Source organism: Megachile rotundata, chromosome 7 (assembly GCF_050947335.1).
Source record: "Megachile rotundata isolate GNS110a chromosome 7, iyMegRotu1, whole genome shotgun sequence".
Classification (NCBI taxonomy): Eukaryota; Metazoa; Arthropoda; class Insecta; order Hymenoptera; family Megachilidae; genus Megachile; species Megachile rotundata.
Window position 1 is genome coordinate 18,492,121 of NC_134989.1, and position 13,167 is coordinate 18,505,287.

The 13,167-nt window shown below is 46.7% G+C and overlaps 1 protein-coding gene across 6 annotated transcripts in view; it reads right to left on the bottom strand.

Annotated features, from left to right (window-relative positions):
* Sesn (Sestrin) overlaps window positions 1-13,105 on the bottom strand; it is a 142,567-nt gene extending 129,462 nt beyond the window's left edge. For 4 of the 6 annotated variants that reach the window (XM_076533861.1, XM_003708339.3, XM_076533865.1 and 1 more), the window contains exons 1-2: window positions 12,753-13,105; window positions 403-666 (exon numbers count right to left, since the gene is read on the bottom strand). The gene's annotated coding sequence lies outside the window, so the exon portion shown is untranslated. Of the gene's footprint in view, window positions 1-402; window positions 667-10,117; window positions 10,139-11,354; window positions 11,590-12,752 lie in introns of those variants that run through there. The other 2 variants (XM_076533862.1, XM_076533863.1) reach the window with 2 other exon arrangements.
* Between the last annotated feature and the right edge of the window lie 62 nt (window positions 13,106-13,167).

Below are 13,167 nucleotides of genomic sequence, written 5' to 3' on the forward strand. Positions count from 1 at the left end.
TTTCAAGGAACGAGGCAAACAGTACCCGCGAGCAGTAAGAACTCGAGTTCATTATTTCAGCAAGCATCCGAGTATTCGCGAATACAATTATGTCTATTATTTACTAGACATAAGTCAGTCGACGAATACTAAACACATTTGACGAACGGCCGATCATATTTATGAACCGAGCGAAGATAGAAGAATAAAGAAAACGGGGAATAAGATTATGAAAATATTTTCTCGCTGTTTCGTAGCAACGATTCGTCGCTAGAAACCCGTTTTTCCGGAGGATTTAAACGGAGAGGTACAGATTTCGGTGGTGACCCGAGAGCGATAGAAAGTAGGCGGTGTCGAGCATCTAGCCGAGGGTTCGGGGGTTAACAGCGAACAAGGAAAAATAAAGGTTCGAGTAGAACCCACCTTCGAAAGGAAACGATCGATCGGGCACTCGTTTAAGGAACCGATCGATCGTACCGCTCTTCTTTCTTCGATTCTTCTTCCGTTCGATTCCAGTTTCTTTTCTGCCTCTGTTACGTTGCTTCGTAGTACGCGACCTTTTCGTCTATCGGTTTGTCGCAATTACGCCAGCGGCTTACATTGTTCTTTACATCGTTACGCGCGATTTTTCGATACCCTTCGATAGCCTCTTGTCTCTGCGATCTTCTCGTTAATCCATGCGATTCCCTGGAACAGACCAACAGAAATCCCCGATCAGTTCGTTCGGAGAAAATGTTACGATCCCGCTCCGTGCGATTAGAAGAGTAACTAGCCGTTGTCTATAATCGATTTGCTTAGCAAGTTATCGGTGCTTCAATTTGTCCCCGATTGATCGAGATCGGTCAGCTTAATATCCATCCGGAGCGGAACACGACGCGACTCCGTCGAGGACGACGTAACCGTTACCGAAAGCTAATAGGGAAGCACTTTTCCGAACGGTGATTATCCTCGATCGAACATTACGTAACGAGCTCGATCGAACGCCAAGCGGAGAAGACCCTTCGAGCTTGGTCCATATAACAGCGATCGCATTCGGCTAATTTCAGCTCGGCTCGTCATTATCCGAAATGCGAGATAACGAATCGATAATAGGTCGTATGCTGCGATCGCGAACGAACGAAAGGAAAGAACCATTACATCGGACCGTTTACGCAATTAGTCGATGTCAGGCTGCGGCAGTCTTCCCACTGATTGATCGACCCCCACGGGAGAAGGCCTAGGTCAAGGCTGACGGGGTCAGGAAATCGCGAGAGGTCGCGTGAACGGCGCTGCAACTTATCGAGAAAGGGGAAACCGAGCCAACTGGCAACCGGTATCCTCGACGAGACGAAGAAGGGCTGGCTCGACGTCCGATCGGCCGAGCAGCTCGGTTAGAATTATTTTTATTATTTCTCTTTATCTTAAACGAAGATATTCGTTTGCTCGATTAGTTCGTCGGCGACGACTGAAACACTTCCTCAATAATTTTCTGCTTAATCGATTCTATCCGAATGAAAGGTAGCGAGAGTACGAGAGGGATATTAAAAGTCATAGACCGGTCACGCGATCGATGCGAATCGCGAAAAAGGCCTTTTCTTCAGAAGAACAAGGCAACCGATAGACGCGCATAAAAAAGGGCGAAGGGAGACGAAAAAAGCGAAGGTTATGCATACGGACGAGAAAGATGAACGGAGAAACTCGGAGCAGAGATCCGTGTTTATACCAGAACGAGAGCAAGCAGACGCATTCCGTGCTTTTGCGACGCGACGCGACGGGGGAACGTCGTGGTGCTGCATGAAACAGCGCGACGCGAGTTTCGGTGCGTGGGATCGAATGCTTTCCAGTTGCAGCAGTTTATTACCGTTTCAACGCCACGAACATTTACGCAATTTCACTTTGCCGCAAAGTGGAACGCATCTTTTAGTCGCATAGAAACCGCTGTTGCTGCCAGATCGATCAGTTCAAACTTTCTTACTTTTATTGCTTGCTCACGTTATAGCCTCTCTCTCTCTCTCTCTCTCTCATTTCTTTTTTCTTCACGTTTCGCTTAACGCTGCTTAAAGTTGTAATAGCGCACAGTTACAACGTAATTTTACATTACGCAGTTGCTTTTTTCCTTCGCTTATCTACTTATTCGTCGGGTTTTTCGTTTAATTCGCTGTAACGAATCAGGATTTTGCTGAATCTTCCGAAAAGTTTCTATCGTCGCTACTTTTTTTTAATCCTAATAGTAAGAGTCTACGTGTGCATACCGTATTCGGTTGCATGGCATATCGCGTTTTAGTCGATATAAAATTCCACTTTCGTTTCGAGTTATTCTTTGTCTTACTTTTACCCGCTGTAACGAACGATCGTTTCGCAGAGCAGGCGAAGCAAACGATCGAAATAATTTGACAGTAGACAATAGTTAAATTCGACGAAGACTTTTAGACGCGCTAACGATGATCCTCCGTTTCGCTCGACAGCCTGGCGCTTTTCTTGGTCATACCAATAAATACAGACGTATATCCGTAACAAGCGGTAAGCTTACGTTACCGATATAACGCGTGAGCCGAGATTTATCGAGATTTATCGAGATTTATCGAGATTTATCGAGATTTATCGAAGAGGAAAACTGAGAGAAAAACTGAGAGGAAAGTGCGGAGAAAGGAAAGGAGAGGAACGGGACATTAAGAAAGAAGGGAAGAAGGGGATTCAAGCGTTTCTTCGGTCTGCTCCGGATCTTTGGAACGATCTAAATATTTATAATTCCCGAAAGCCTAACCCGTCCTATTCGCGCTGCTATGAATTATTAATGGCCAGCCGTGCTACCGTATGCCGGTGCACGCTGCCGTGCATTCCTGATACCTGTACTTTGTCTTCGCGATAGATACAAGGATGCTCTCGCGGATCTACGGAACGATAAAACGGTTGTCTCACGTGCCGCGCCCCCCATTACGATTTAACGAAATCGGGATAAATCGAAGCCGAAGATCGCGGTCCGATCTTCGGATCTTCGGCTTTCCATACGCTTGGTCCCTTTCATTTTTATCCCTACTTTCTACAATATGTATTCTTAGGTCGTTATATCTTTAGACCGAAAATATAAAAACCATTGCAAACGCGATGAAATTGGCAGGTAAATTTTGAGATTTCGCCAGATCGTAGGACCGATCCGAGTCACGTCGAAATAGACGTGACTTCTTTTCCTAGGCTTGTATGTCGTGCACCGTCGCTCGCTAAACTAAAGGTTTGATGCATCGGTAAATCGAGAAGTAGCGGTTCATCGGTTTAGAAGCGAGTGTTTCTAAAATCAGCACGGAGGCTCGATGCAGTTCGGAAGCGCTCGCGGTAGCTCAGCTGTGGATAACTCGAACGAAAGACCGTCGCGTTGGATCGATTCGACGATCCGAGGAGCGACACACGACACGATAACGGTGCAGAAATATAAAACTCGGTTAGCTAAACGCTAACCACCGTAATCGCGCACAGTGTACGTAGACGAAAATATTTGAGAAAAATACTGTCCCGTCTACGGTACTAATACGTTATAGTAACGTTATAGTAACGCAATCGTTATAGAAAATTCCATTCGCCTCGTTTAGCTCGGCGATATTCCCGTGGTCGGTTAGGTACTTGTTGAACGTTATTCGCGTAGCCGAGGTAGCCGTTGATAACGAGCATTTCACGGATTTAACGCGAGCGAGCATCGGCGCGGTGTCCAGCGCATAGCGAATGCAACGGCTGTCGGTCGCGCGGAGCCAGCATAATAAGTAAGAGAAACGGTACCTAAAATAATGTGCTTAATATCGTGTCGGCTCGACTTCCATTCCCCAGCTGATACACGCCCTCTATTCAGGAACAGAACAGATGTACGGATACTAATGGGCACACACGACCCATTGTAACGTACGCTTTCCGAGGTATGCACGCAACACTTGTTGAGCATTAGTCTGTCTCCTGCCGAGCGGAGTTTCGCGGATTCGTTGATCCCGCTTAATCTGTCCCGTAAACCCCGTACCGCCTAGCCGAGTCGCGAAACATCGTCTTGAAGGGACATGAAATGTTCCTCCGTGGCGAATCGTAAAAAACGAGAAAGACTCGTATCGAGTTTTTCATCGATATTTAACGCGAACAAAGATCGATTCGATCGTTTGTTTCGAGTGTTTCTACAGCTATCTGCCGCGTACTAGAACTCGAACGGACGTTATTCGACGGTTGCAACTCGTCCGCGAGATCAGGCTGCAGATTTCTCCTTGGCAATCAGGGTCGTATTCCGGCTCCCTCTACGCGGCTATCCCGACCGAGCTAGCCTCTTTTCCGCCTACTCCCTCCTTCGCACGGCGTATTACATTTATTATCTCTGTCTCTCTGCTCGCTGTGCCACGAGCGCGAGACGCGACCCATCGCCGACGCTCGAGGACACAGTCAGCAGATTTCGTTGCGCGAAATTTCCTCCTGCGCCGATCGCTGATCGGACGTTCAACAAGTGTCACGCTAACGTCGGATGGTGCTACGCACGATGTAGCGATACGAAACACTAATATCTAACACTAGTATCTAATATATACCAGTCGTCTTGGTATCGAATCGATATTATCGCGGATATACCGAGAAAGTATTTTAGTATTGGTCGATAGAAAATGGTTGGTCGAAAAGCGGAGTAACCGGGTTCGCGCGAACGGAAGATGGAGAATCCGAAGACTGTAGGTTCTCCGGTGAAATCGCGTTACTCGAAGAACTCGAAAGAGATCGCGACAAGTAGAAAAAACTTTAGACTAGCTAAATTCCACGATCCGTCGACGTCGCGTCTCGCCGATTAATCAGTATACGGTATAATCGGTGAAAACGTTCGAAAATATTGGTGATTTAAGAAGAATTAACCGAACGAGAAGCTCGTCGAGTCGAATCTTTACGATCGCGTGTTCCGCACAAGCGATCGCGAGGTCATACGTTTCTTCCGCGAAGCTCGGTAACCGACGACCGCGAACGAGAAACGATAAACCGGTCACGAGGAAGTACAGCCAACAATATTTTTCCAACATCTAAGAAAAACGGATTAATATGCAACCTACTGAAATTAACGGGACGTTCTGTCTCTACCCACCGCGTATATCTATGCATTGTACCGCTACGCGATCTATACGGTTGTACGGTGCAAGCGAACGCATCGTATATTTCTTAGACGAAAAAAATAGAAATCGTGATAGGACAGATCGGTGAAAAAGAGAAACGCGTTATCTCGGACAAGCCAGTATAGTACGTAGAACCTGGACGGAATAGTAAAAGCAGCGTTGATCAGAAGAGTAGATGCACGCGATCGTATCAATTGGACGCGCGGAGAGTCGCCAAGATCTCGTGTAAATCATCGAGACAAGATGGCTCCTCCCTGTTTGCTTGCCGCCAATATGCACGCAACGTCCGAGTGCTAATGCTCGAAGCATGTTTGAAAATCGAAAACGCTGGACAGGGAAGAGACGAGTGGTTACAACGCGCGAATAGTGCCTTTCGTTGTATGTATAATGCGCGCAATATAATGCGTGCACCAACACTTTGCTGCATTCGCAACGGATCAAAGGTGTATACCTCGTCGTGAGTCACCGCGAACAACTACTTATCGCGAAATCGTAAATAACGAGGGAAGGAGGGAAGGAGAAATAGAGAGAAAAAGAGTTACGGTTAGCTACTTCTCTACGTGACGGCGAAAATTCATTTTTCTTCCTTTTATTCTTCCTTTTACACCGAGAAATAGATGCATCCGGCCGCTTCCCTGACATTATTTTCCCGCTGTGCCGCGCAATGTGCCGCGCAATGTGCCGCGCAATGTGCCGCACAATGTGCCGTGGGAGTCTACCGAAAAGGGTCGAAAATTGCGAGAAACGAAACTAATATTCGTTACAATAGAGCTTCGGTCTAACCGACGCAACTTTGACCAAACTTTGGCCAACGGTCACTTTCGTCGTGCAAAGACGCTTTCGCGCCACACCGACTGCGGTCAGCTATTTCCTTTCTGCCGCCTACCCTTCTAATTACAATCAGGAAAATATTCCTAAAAGCGAATATCGAAAGAGACATCGGAATATCGTAAGACAAAATACGTAGACAATGCTGACCTCGTTTCGCCGTTGTATTTGTCGATTCGATTAGACAGTAGAGATGCGTGCACGTGTCTATTCGTTATTTATACAAAATGTTAGTCTGCGTCGTCGCGAACGGGGACAAACGGTTTACGATAATCCTCGCATCTCGATCGAATTTATTTGGTAAACGGTAGGTTCACCGGATATTCGAGTAATTGTCATTCTATATAGTAGATGCCGTAGGTATATCGAGGAAAAAGAAACGAAAAATATCCGCGGGAAACGAAGAATGCGAAGGTGCTCCGGCGAGTGCAGCGAGACGAAGCGAAGCGAAGGAAAAAAAAACGAGGTAAAAGCAAAGCGCAAATAAGTAAGCCACTAACGACCGCCTAGCCGCTAGCTGCCTCTCTGCGGATTCGTAAGACATATTTGCAGACTCCACCTTAAACCGAGCCACATGGCTACGCGTGTACTTTCTAATTATATAGTATCTTCCCGCCATCAGCTGTGTGCTCGTTGGCTGACCGAGAAACTCGCGAGGAATAAAAAAGGAACACGGAGGCTAACTCGAGGAAAATGCGGTTCCTCGGATAACGGAGAGAGATAAATCAAGACTCGTCTCGTTGTCACGACTCTACGCTAAAAGTCGTTCCTTATACATTTCGATTAGAATCGAAGTCAGAATCGACCTTCAACGTTTCCACGTAGAATAGTAGAGTTCTCTTCGTACGCGACATTAGCTATTCGTACCTCGCCGTCACGAACAGAAAGATTAACGAAACGTCGAAAGAAATAAGCGACTGCGATAGAACGACCGACAATCGGCTGATTTCGATAACGGTAACGCGCAACCGTTCCTTCCAGTTGCCCGATTCGAGCTTCTACTTCGACTCGAGTTTCTACTTTTCGTATCACCGACTAAACACACTCGCTTCGTTACTCGGAAATCTTTCGATAGATTCTCTGCTCGTTACCCCCGCGTCGTGTTCGTGCTCGCCGAACATAGCCGAAACAGAGCCGAAAATATCACCGCTTCGAGTTCCTTTCGATACCAGACCCTTTAAACTCGCTTCGAGTTTCGTTCTTTCTCTTTCTTTCTTTTGTCTCCTTTCGTTCGGTTGATACGATACGTGCTCGAGCACAGCTTCTCGTCGCGTCACGGAAGAGGATCGCGAACATGACTTGAGCGAGCAAGTACGAGAACGAAAATGAAAATGAAAAGAAAGAATAAAATAAAAGGGATGAACGATAGATCAGTAGACTCGTAAAATATCAGGGTCGTGCGAAAATTTCCGCGACTCTTCTCGGTGTTTAGCTTTAACTAGTGTTTAGATCGTCGATCTTCCGTGTCCTTTCTCACGGCTCTGTTACAGGGATAGGCGAACCACCGCGTCTACGCGAGTGTTATGCGCGCGGAACGGGAGCGGCGTTTTATACGAGCGTAGAAACGACGCGGCGCGAATCGAGATAAACCTGTTCTCGTTGAAAGCTTTTACCGCTTGCGCCGCTTATCGATCTTCCGTCTATCCATCTTGGAGAAAACGTTTACTCCTTCGACGATCGCGCAACACCTTGCAGTGACCATAGGACACTTACTCGACCGCCTACTACGGGACGCGGACGCGATGCGCGGCAAACGATCGAGGAACGATGAACGCTACCCCGATCGAAATACATTCTATTAGATTCGTAAGCTTCTTCGAGTCTCCAAGTTGGAATATCGCGAGGAGTACGCGTGTGCGCGTGTCTAACAATAACAGGGAGATCTCTCTCGATCTAAATGAATCCGTGGCACGAAAATTATCCATTCTAACAGAGGCCAGTTTTCTTACACTCGAAAAACCCTTAAAGCTTTAATTGAACGACTCGTGTTAGCAGCACTATGGAAAAATGAAAAATTCGTGCACGTAGCTTGTCAATATCGATTCTGGCGCGGAAACACAGTGTCGGAGATATAGTAAAGCTACAGCGAGCAACTGATCGGAAAAAAGAAGAAAGAAATTGGTTCGATTCCGTTTGCGCTCGACGCGCGAATTACAGTATTCCGAGCAGCGTTGCTTCCGAAAATTCCAACAACTGGCTGCTAGGAAAATTCTCGGATTCCCAACAGGCTCTTCATCGAAACTCATTATCTGGACATAAAACGAGCGTATACCTCTACTTGGAACGAGAATTCATGACTTTTTTCTTTTTCACGGGAATTAATCGAATCTACCTTTTATGTGTCAAGTTACGTAATTAATATGGCTCGACACGCATATCCGATTACGAGCGTTTACGGAACCAGCGCGATCTTTAAGCGTAGAGTATCGTATGTTACGAAGCAATCTGTACATGCTGTATATGTATATAATATACGACGAATAAAAAAGGTGTGTTTGCGCGAACAATCGCAGAGGCGGTGCGCAAAGAGGAGAACCGCGTCGTATACGGAGAATTAAACAATCGACCGATTGTTATCGGCCGTGACGTCTAATAAATATGCAACGAGAATGCAGAGCTAACCAAGCCAGCAGCGCGAGGAACAAAAACATCGGGAAGCTAGCCCGGAAATTGTTTAATGGAACCGATAGCTCGGACACGCCGACAGCCTCCGAAAATTTCTACCTCGCCAGCACGCGATTCAACAGCGGATCCAATTACAATGCAAACAATGAATTAACCTTTATTACATTCTCCCGATTTGGAACCGCGTTTCCACCTCTTTTCTAAAGCGTCTAGTTTAGCTGGTTCGTAAACTCGTTGAAACCGATAGAAAAAAGGAAACCGCCGAAAGAACTGAAAGTATGCATGATAACGCGTTACGAATCCCTCCCGTCGGAATTATTCCAAGTTGACATCCGACTTCTACCCGCATACGTACATATGTATACTCTCCGATCCAACGTACTTAAGATTTCTCGAAATTTCCTGCAAACTCAGTAACTTGATAGTTACGGTATAATTACCGAGACCGATATAGATTACGTTGAAATAAATAAAAGGTAGTCCTCTCGCACGGATTATTAGCCGATCATTGTTTGTATCTGTTTTTCGTTGAACCGTGACTCGAGACATCGAACCGTTAGCTTCGGCTCATGCTCGAACAAATGGTGCTCTCTTATTTCCGAGGCGCGGTGCTGCTGCACCGATCAAAGTCGCGTAAAACTTTCGGGCCCCGAGTTACGTTCTTACCGTTGGCTTTTCCTAAATAAAATTTACGGTCGTTGAACTTGATCGAGCCTGAGCGTAGACGGGACGACGTACATAGAGAGCCAGTGAACTGACGCGAGCCGTTGGGTCGTTTATTCTCGCTTGAAACACGATTAAAGCCCGTGTCCCGGGGAATTGGTTTCGTTCCAGTTACCGGAACACACTAGCCGATGCTGTTTCTCCTACGTTACGAACTCGTAGCGCTCGTTTTTCGATCGTCGCGTCGCGTCGCGTCGCGTCGCGTCGATTCGATTGAAAACATAACCGATCCTTCTTTATTCTCGCGATTTGTACGCTTCGTCGAGTGGTAATTACCTATTCCCTATATTAAGTTTGCTCTAACTCCTTCGATGAACCCAAGCGTTAAGATACTTTGAAATTTCTCTGACCTTTCCATTTTCGAACTCGAGCGAGGATTATCGATTAATTTCTTGTTCGATTCGAGCGATATCGTCACGGTTTCCTCGTTTCCTCGTTTCCCTAGCGACCGCTATCACGCTCGTTATCGGTTATCAAACTCGCGGACACACGTTGCGTCATCGATCGCGCTTTTCGAATCGTTAAACGAGATTATTCGATCTCGAACGACACACTGGCCGAGGCTAAGCGAGCGAACGCCTCTCGTGCGCCTCGCTGTCTGCAGTCCGCGATCGTCGAGCGTCGTCGAGCGTCGTCGAGCGGTTGCTCTACTTGTACTCCTACCGGTTACTTATCGTTAGTAGTAGTTAGTAATAGTTAGTAGTAGTTAGTAGTTGGATAGTAGTCTTAACTTAACCCTTTCGCTTCGAGATCCATCTCCCTGTACTCTCCGATACACCGTCCACCATCGACATATCATCTCGTTTTCTCGACGCTTCCGATTACGCTGACGGGCAAACGAATTTCGACAACCGAATACAACTACGTACCTACGTGTACGCGTACGTCCTCGTCAAGTATACGCTCTTGACGCCCTTCATCACCGCTCGACGCTCGAACACTGCAAGCTCACATGCGCGCTCACCAAAGTTTAACACGCGCGAGCGTTCGATCGACGTCAGGAAAGTTACTAGGCTGCGTTACGTTTTGGAAAACGAAACGTTTAATGTTTTATCATCGATGCATTGTCATAGATAAATACTTATTTCTTTTCGTCCGACACGTCGATACGTCCGAAAGCCAAGTCAAAAGCGTCGTTCGTATCTTCCTTTTCTTGATACGCCTTTTTCAAATCGATTACTTCGGATAATCCGTTAATAGTTAATAATTAATAGCGGTTGGAAACGAACCGAGCCTACTTGTTGCAATGCTCGGTATCACCGACGTAGGAAACGTCGACCAAAACAATAAAAGTACTTAGAAAAGTACACGCAACGTATGCATAAATCAGCCAAACGGATTAAAACAATCGTAAATAGCACGAATATCGGTACATGTATTTATTATCGAACAGCGTGGTGCGCTGATTATTTTCAACGGCGTACGAGCCTCGCGTAATTACGTTACAGTTTACCACCGATTATTATCGTTCCGGAGTGCGCGTTTTATCGCATAATTACAAGGTTTGCAATTAATCTGACTAGTCAACGAATCGAACGGAATCGAAACAAACGAAATCGAATCGTTCATAAACGGACTATCCTTATAGGGCGACTCGCACCGTGCCGCTACACGGTGAATAAACGAGAATTTTATTTAGACGCGACGTGGACAAGGATTCAACGATAAAAACAGTAGCAAACCGACCGTCTGCCCGGTTGGCCGGCTCTCTTTACTTTATTAGCCAATCGAGTACAATAACAAGTAACTAAGCCAGGTGACTCACGCTTCGTTACGAGCACGCGAGTGAAACCCGATTGCTTTTAAATAGCGATGCATATTACCTGCAATCGCGACTTGCTCTATACTCCTATGACACCTCTACGACCTCTACCGATAATCGTTGTACTAATGCTAATGATTTCGTTTTGCCACTCTGTCGCTGTTCGACAATCGCGCTTATTAATATTTACATCGTTATTACATCGTACGAATATATCGACTATCTATCGATCTACGGTCTGGTACATGAACGAACACGCGAAATGTATCGACACCCTCGAAATCGCGCGCGAGTCAATTCCGCTTGATACTAGAGTGTGTGTGTGTGTGTGTGTGTAATGTCACCTTGAGGTACAGCACAGTCTCGCGGAGAGCGTCGCGCCGCACCACGGCCGCGCCGGCTAGGCTGAACGTGTCATACAGTAGAGACGCACGAAACAAACGGTTCGGAACTGGTTCGACCAACTTGGACACCGAGTCGAGCGTTCTCGTCCAAGTAAACACGTGCACCGCGAACAAACGCGATATGTACGGGCGACGATTTTCTACGAGGGAACGGTGCAAAAGGTGCAGAAGCTGCTGAACGAGCAGGAGGAGCAGGAGGAGCAGGAGGAGCAGAAGAAGCAGAAAGAGGGGGCAAAAGGAAGAGTAGGAGGAGAAGCAGACGACGGCAAGAGGGTCGCGGAGCACGTGAAAGGCGATTTAAAGGGAAAAAGGAGGAGGTGGCCTTTAAAAAAAGGAAGGAACATGGCGAACCGGTCGCAGCCTCCATTCGTCAGCTGGGAGCTCAGCTGCAGCCGCTAGCCGGGCGCGGTGACCTCGACGGAGCTTCAGGGAAAACCAAGCCGATTCGCGAACGATAACGGTGCCATGCCGCGAGCCGTTTTCGTCGCTGACTTTGAAAAATTTCGACCTCTCTACTTCTACACTGTCCTCTTGTTTTCGCCACGAAATTTACCACGAAATTCCCGACGAATCTTCGAGCCAAAGCGCGACGTTTACGCCGGCACTCGCTGGAAACGCGGTCATCGGTCGCTTCGCAGCTGATCGAAAGTACCATCGCGCTCGACTGACAGTTCAACGACATTCGAGAAACGTGCAGTTTCCCTTTATCGTACCACCGATCCACCATCGGTATCGATCGAACTTCGATCCGGTAAACGTTTTCGATTCGACAAGAAACGGATTAGTTTCGGCTATGACCGAATCGATCGAATTACCGATTTCCGGTACACACGATTCGACGTTCGAAATACTAGATCGAACTATTATCATATTTATTATACACATTATCGATAGTTCGATACGAAAACGTTCGACTACTGCCTCTGTTTCGTTGTCGATCGGTCGATCGAAATTAATATCGATTTTCAATGCTAAATAGAAATAAAGGACAGTCGGACAACGACAAGATTCGTTGCAAATACGAAAAATAATCGTTACTAGAAATAATCGAAACACCGCTCGCTATCGCGTAAAAAGTTAATGCGTTTGCACGAAGCTAACGCGAGAAGCTAATCTGACGGTATAAGAGAATTTCAACAGCGAACGAAAGCGAAGGAAAAGGATGAGAGTTTTTAAAATAAGCACCGTAAACCGGTCGGTGCGTCCGTTCATCAGCTGAGAGCTCAGCTGAACCGAGCGGCCGCTGTAACCTCAACCTTTCTAATAGGCCGTACTTCGCGAACAACGATTAATTCTCGATATTCGTTTCTCTTCTAGATAAAACTGACTTTACCGTACCTTGCTGTTCAGCTTAGATCCATGGGCGAACGATCCAATGCACGAAAACACTGACTTTTCGGAGATAAAACTTTTTGAAAGCCCATTCACAATGGAATCTTCCAGTAGACTGGCCGAGCCGGCAAGCCGTTCTCTTTTGCGTGCACACCCACCGTTTCTACCACTGTCTCGCGTTTTACACCGTTAATCCTTCTTTCGCAAACCGTTTTCGGCTCACGAACAACGGAAAGCTACTCGACGAGGTTCAGCCGTTTCTTCGATTCGTTAGGAAACGCTTATTTGCAGTAGAAACGCGACGGTTTGCATACCGCTGACAGTTCGAGCTGTCACTTTTTCACGACCACCTACCGTACCGCCATCTGCGACACTTACCATCAAACGTCGCGCGGTTTCAAACACCCGCGCTCTCACCACC